Here is a 7448-nt window from a genome sequence, read left to right on the forward strand (position 1 = left end):
CACAGAATGAAGTGAAAGATGCAGAACAACTGAACAGCGCCATTATGGAAAAGGCTGCTCATTGGTCCCACAAAAATTGGTTGGCATTAAATAACAAAAAAATCCTCTTTAATATTACATATATTAATAATGGACAAAATGAACTCAAGCCCTTTGTAAAATTTTTTGGCATCTACATGGGCAGAAAATTATGCTGGAATACCCACACAAAAATGCTCTGCAGTAAATTGGTAAGAGTTCTATATTTCCTTTGGAAACCGAAGGATTGTGTGAGTAAATATTTAATGCTTATGGCATTCTATCCCCTTTCCATACAGACTTACACTTGGCAGAAAAGCTGCTGGGGCAAAGGAAGTTGTCCTCTGGAAGAAAAAAAAGCTACTGGGTGGATTTTTGGCTTAAGTAACTTAACTTTTTGCTGAAAATATTTTGTTGTGCACAAAATATGTAGCCTCCAGGCTACAAATACTCATAATACTTATGCATATCAAACAAAATGTCCACATGTATGAATGTAGATTAGATTTACTTTCGTTGCAATTGATCCATAGTGAGGAGATCCTCCAGGATGTAGAACATATCAGAAAAACAATAATACATGACAAATATTTACAGCTGAAACAAATAAGCTAATGCACCTTCCACAGGTCCCAAGTGGAATGAATGTCATTTTTTTGATGAACACTATATGAAAGAATCATTTTACAAATACTAATGCACTGAATTTAAAATTAATTTTTTTTATTTATAAGGTAATAAACATGTAATATAACTAATATAATACTTATTTTAAATGAATACATTACTGCACTGAAATTGTGAAGAAGTTCTCTCTCTCTCTCTCTCTCTCTCTCTCTCTCTCTCTCTCTCTCTCTCTCTATTCGTTTAGTCGGTTCCGACTCTTCGTGACCCCGTGAACCAAATCATGCCACTTTTTCCTGACTTGCACTTTCTCCTGCAGACCTTCCAGGTTGGAACACATTGCTTCTGTGATGCCATCGATCCATCTCATCCTCTGATGTCCTCTTCTTCTAGTTCCTTCAATCTTCCCCAGCATTAATGTTTTTTCCAGCAAGGCATGCCTTTGCATTGTGTGTCCAAAGGAGGTCAGCTTCTGTTTTAACATTAGACCTTCCAGGGGGAAATCTGGTTTTATTTGCTCCAATATTGGTCTGTTGGTTCTCTTTGCAGTCCATGGAACTCTAAGAAGTTTCCTCCAACACCACAATTCGAAGGACTCAATTCTTCGCCGTTCTGCCTTTCTAATGGTCGAGGTCTCACATCCATACATCACTACTGGAAATACCATAGCTCTCACAATACATATCTTTGTTGCTAGTGTTATTTCTCTGGACCTTATAACCTTGTCAAGGTTTGACATCGTCTGTCTACCAAGCAAGAGGCGTCTCCGGATTCCATGGCTGCAGTTGCCATCAGCAGAGATCTGGGAACTGAGATAACTGATTGTGGTCACTACCTCCATGGTTCTCCTGCTCTATCCCACGAACTGGTAGGTGTAGTTGCCATAATTTTAGTTTTCTTCACATTCAGCCTAAGACCGGCCTTTTCACTTTTGTCTTTCACCTTCAGCAAGAGTGTTCTCAATTCTTCTTCACTTTCTGCCAACAGGATTGTATCATCCACATACGTTTAGGTTGGAAGAAGTTATGTTGTATATAATTGTATATAACCCACATGGAGCCTGAAACAGGAATGTACTGGCTAGTCCTTGGAGTCAAGTATAGACAAAAACAATTTTTTACATGTTAGTTGAATATTTTGCAGTAGTACATCATATGCCACAAGGGAATTGCATGGAAATCAATTTCAAATGGTGGTAGAATAATGACTGGAAGATAAAGCTTTGTGCATAGCACAAATTACTTTGTGGATGAACAGGATCTCTTTTTTTCAAATGTGACAATGAACAAACCAAGTTTTAGCTTATGATATTGCTGCTGAGTCACTAGATTAGCCCCCCCCCCTCTCCTGGTAGTGTGGAGCACTGGTGGAAGGGGGGGGGGTAAGGAGCGAGGGGGGGGGATGGAGGAGAAAGATGACAGCATCCATTGACCTCCGCTTCACAAGGGTGTGCATGACAAGCCACGTCGTGGCCAGTTGCTTAAGCGAAAACTACCTGAGTCAGGGAGGGGTCCATCGAGGTCTAGGCGGACATACTGAAAGCAGCACTTATGGATTGAATAATAGCTCTGTTATGGTTACATGTGCCATACTATTTTAGGCTGTTGACAAACAGCACATGCTTGCATCCTGGTTTTATAATCTCTTTTTATATTTGCTCCCATAAAGTGCTAATTTGATAAGTTTCATTGTCGGACAAATCAGTGGACATGGCAACCCCTGCAGTTTAACGAAGATGAGTGTCCACTTGTTGGGAGGTACCAGGGGTCAAAGACAGTTCTGTAAAACATCACATAGTAGTTGGTTTGAGGAGCTGTGGATAGTGTGCCATTCTCTGTGTAACCTGGTTTTAGTTTCATGTAAGAGTTTGTATAATTGTGTGTCCTGTTATTGTGCTTCTGCTAGTTTGTCATAGTCATTATCCATTGTGAGTGTGTTGATCCTGCAGAGGTAATGTGGCATGGCCGTGTCTGTGCAATGAAGCTGTCGAACATCTGTTGTGAACTGCACAATATAAGCTAAATGGTAGAAATGCCTTGGGTAACAATCTTTCACAGTATTGCAACCTGCCTTCCACAATATCGTTAAAGTGCCGTACTGCTTTGCACACTACCAAAAATTCCCTGCCATCCACTTACATCTACATCTATACTCTGCAAACCACTGTGAGGTGCATGGCAGAAGGTACGTCCCATTGTGCCATTTATTAGGGTTTCTTCCTATTCCATTCATGTATGAAGTGCAGGAAGAATGATTGTTTGAATGCCACTGTGCTCACAGTGATTATTCTGATCTTATCATCCCGATCCCTATGCGAGTGGTACATAAGGGATTGCAGTATATTCCTTGAGTAATCATTTAAAGCTGGTTCTTGAAACTTAGTAAATAGACTTTCTCAGGATAGTTTATGTCTATCTTCAACAGTCTTCCAGTTCAGTTCCTTTAGTGTCTCTGTTACACTCTCCCAAGGCTTAAACAAACCTGTGACCATCTGTGCTGCCCTTCTCAGTATACGTTCAATATCCCCTTTTAGTCCTATCTGGTATGAGTCCCACACACATGAGAATATTCTAGAACCAGTTGCATGAATAATTTGTAAGCAATCTCCTTTGTAGACTGATTGCACTTCCCTAGTATTCTATCAATAAAGTGAAGTCTACCACCCACTTTACCCATCACTTGACCTATGTGATCACTCAGTTTCATATCCATACAAAGTGTCACACCCAGGCATTTGTATAAGTGGGCCGATACCAACAGTGTCTTTTTAATATTATAGTCATAGGACACTATGTTTTTTCATTTTGTGAAGTACATAATTTTACATTTCTGAAGATTTAGAGCAAGTTGTCAATCTCTGCACTATGTTGAAATCTTATCAGTATTTGACTGAATATTTATGCAGCTCCTTTCAGATAGCATTTCATTACAGATAACTGCATCACCTGCAAAATGCTTGATTTTACTGTTAATATTGTCTGCAAGGTCACTTCTCTGCAGCACACCCAAAGTTACTTCTACATCTGACGATGACTCCCCATCTAAGATAATATGCTGCGTCTTCCCTGCTGAAAAGTCCTCAATCCAGTCTCAAATTGCACTTGATATCCCGTATGAACATACTTTTGACAATAAGTTCAGGTGTGGTACTGAGTCAAATGCATTTTGTAAATCAAGGAATACTGCATGTACCTCACTGCCTTGATCCAAAGCTTTCACAGTCACATGAGAAAAGTGTGAGTTGGGTTTAACATGATCGATGTTTTCGGAATCCAAGCTGGTTGGCATTGAGGAGGTCATTTTGTTCAAGATACCTCATTATGTTTGACCTTGGAATATGTTCTATGATTCTGCAACAAATCAATGTCAAGGATGTTGGATGGTAGTTTTGTGGCTCTCTTCCAGTACCCTTCTTGTAGACATGTGTGACCTGTGCCTTTTTCCAAGAACTGGGCTCAGTTTTTTGTTCAGGGGATCTGTGATAGATTGCGGTTAGAAGAGGAGCTAACTCAGCCACAAATTCAGTACAGAATCTGACAGGGATTCCATTGGGGCCTGGAGCTTTGTTTAATTTTAACAATTTCAGCTGTTTCTCAACACTACTGACATTAATACTTATTTCATTCATCTTTTCAGTGGTATGAGGATTAAATTGGGGTAATTCTCCTGGGTCTTTCTTTGTAAAGGAAATTTTGAAAATGGAGTGAAGTATTTCAGCTTTTTCTTTGCTATCCTCAGTTCCAGTTCTTGTCTGATTCGCTAGGGACTGGACACTAACTTTGGTGTTGCTAACCAGCGTTTACATATGACCAGTATTTCTTTGGGTTCTGTGAAAGATCACATACATTGGGTGTAAGTCAACTTTTTGGGAAAGAAGTATGGTGGTTTCTGAAATTTTCTTGGCATATTTCTCCTTCCAGTAATTTTCAGGTCTGCAGCCGGATCCCGTCAACATTCTACCATGATATTTCGGCCCAGAGACATCCGGCCACCCTCTGGTGAGTAGACGAAGTACTGAAGAGACCTGATGCAGTCATGGTGTTTATAGCAAATTTTGTGCATGCAAATTGTACTGGCAGTTTATGGTGCATGCATTAGAAGGTGACATACACAAGGCAGCCAAGTTGTGTGTGTTGCCCTCAGTGGTGAAGTAAGAACAAATTAATCACTAAGTATTGACTGAGAATGCCGATTATGTTGTGACCACATCATTTTAATAATAGGATTCCAATTTTTATCAAGTTGAAAGCCATTGTCACAAATCATTAAATTATCAGAAAGATGTATTCCCATGGATTCTTTAATTACAGAGTCCCAGAAGCTGGAAACTGGTGCTAAATTTTTGGTGTTGTTGTATTCCATTGAAAGTCCTATGGAAATGCAATTTTCTGCCACTGCTGATTTTAAAGGTTGTCGCAGATTGGTGTGTCTTTCATGTTCTACACAGCGTTTGTGGACTGTTCAACTTGGCTGCCTCGTGCATGTCACCTCCTAACACATGCACTGTAAATCGCCAGTATGATTCGCGTGCATGGAATTTGCTGTAAATACCATGACTGCATCAGGTCTCTTCAGTACTTTGTCCACTCACCTGAGGATGGCCTGACATCTCTGGGCTGAAATATTGTGGCAGAATGTTGATGGAACCCAGCTGCAGACCCAAAAATTACTGGAAAAAGTATAGTGGTTGTTTTATTCCTGTTATTAACTGTGGGAGAACAGCTCCAATCATGGAATCACTCACATCTGAGGTAACGGACAGGTCTGCAGTGGGTAGTGGGTGTACTAACGCCACAGACTGAGAAAGGAAGCCTATAATTTTCTCAAATGCCTGTTGCAACTGAGAAGTACATTGAATGTCTCTTTTGCTCATTGTGTGCTTGCCTGCTAATACATTTAGCAGTGGTGTCTAGATGGCACCTGCCCAAGGTAGATGTTTATGATAAAAATTTACCAGCCCATCCTGAAAATTCCATGGTCGTGGTATTTGACTAATGATCTCAGTCCATTGTGTTATAAGTCATATGCCTTCATTGAATGTCCAAGGAAGGTAACTACTAACTGTAGCAATTGACATTTATTGTCACTGACTACAATACCGAGTTTGTATAAGGCACTGAAAACTAGTTTGAGATGCTCATCATGTTCATACTGAGATGTAGAGAGAACTAAAATATCATCTAATTGTAAGTAGGTATAGCAAAAGGAAAACTTGAAAGAACTGTGTCTGTGAACCTCTGCCAAGTCTGTGCTGCATTTTTGAGCCCATATAGCACATAAAGCTGACTGCCAAATGATTCTACTGCCCTCAACATACAGTGTGCATAAGGACCACAAAGGTAAAATGTGAGAAATTAGGGCTCTTACAGTGGGATATAGACAGTCATTTTTTCCCTTACTCTATCTGCAAGAGGAACAGGGAAAGAAATGACTAGTAGTGGCACAGGATATCCTCCACCACTTGCTGTATGGTGGCTTGCGGAGTGTCTATGTTGATGTAGGTGTAAGGAAGTTTGAAAAATCCAAATGAGCTTTTTTACAGAGGTGCCTGCTAAACTATAACTAAAGTCATCAATATTTGGAAATGGATAACTGTGTGGGTTAGTGTGGGTGTTGAGAGCCCGACTGACATCACACACTCTTATGTGTCATCTTTCTTAGCTACAAGATAAAAGGTGAGGCCCAAGGACTATTGGACTGTCTGATGATACTGGCTTGTAATAATTCCTCTATAACCAACTTGTCCAAGCAAAGTTTATCTGGAGTTCATAAAATGCACCTTATGTCTGACTGGAGGGACCTGCATAGTGTTGATTGTATGGAGAGTTCCACTGTGGATAGCATGTTGTATGCACAAGCAAATCTGTTTAGGTTGGGGAGTGGAGGACAGTAGGTGCACAGGCACCTGCAGAAGGGTACATTGGACTGCCCTGTGGTGGGGCTAGTATAGATGGTGCAGGTTGCTCTGATGGTGGACATCTAACTGTTGCTAGGTCCCCCACAATCACTGACTCATTCATGGTGATGATGTCAGAATGATGAGGTTATTCTCTAGGGAGCTGCTCCAAGTATACACATGCATCCATGAGCTTGTCCATAGATGCACAAATTTTATCACATATAGAGTGGTTTTCTTCACGTAGGCAAAGTGTTTGTTGTTTGACGGAGAAGTAGTGTTGAAAGATTTATTGCAATTTTAATGATGATGCCATGCAGTCTCAGAGTATTTGTTGATGCTATTTGTGTGTTGGCAGAAAGAAGGATTTGTCATTGGAGTTTGTGGAAGATGGAAAGCAAGGATGGCTGTGGACTGCCAGTGATCTTAGTTACACAACATCCATTATCGTAATGTAGAAGAGTTCTAAGTGCCAGATAAGGGGTGAGGTGGAAATGTCTTAGAAGGTCGGCCTCAAGTATGGGTTCCTTGATGTTGATATGAAAAACTGCCATGAAGACATATCTTTTAAACAATGGTAAACTAATGATAATAATGAATACATGAGTGGCACCTTGTCATTTTTTCAGACAAGATCTAGTTCTGTGTACAGTATCATGATGGATCTACCTGTCTGTGGAGGCTGGGAGGCTAACAGATATTGACAGATTGTATTTGCCATAGCTTACACACTGTTGTGTTTGACTTCTTTGACAATGAGGTGGCTAGTAATAATACAGTTAATTAGAACACTCTAAAAAAGTACTACTTTATTAATTACAATGAAACTTATATTTGCTCACCAGGTTCAGCTGTAACAATGCAACACCACACATGGACTTGCAGTTCAGAACACTAAATGAGCCACAAT

This window comes from Schistocerca serialis, chromosome 2, assembly GCF_023864345.2.
Source record: "Schistocerca serialis cubense isolate TAMUIC-IGC-003099 chromosome 2, iqSchSeri2.2, whole genome shotgun sequence".
NCBI classification, from domain to species: Eukaryota; Metazoa; Arthropoda; class Insecta; order Orthoptera; family Acrididae; genus Schistocerca; species Schistocerca serialis.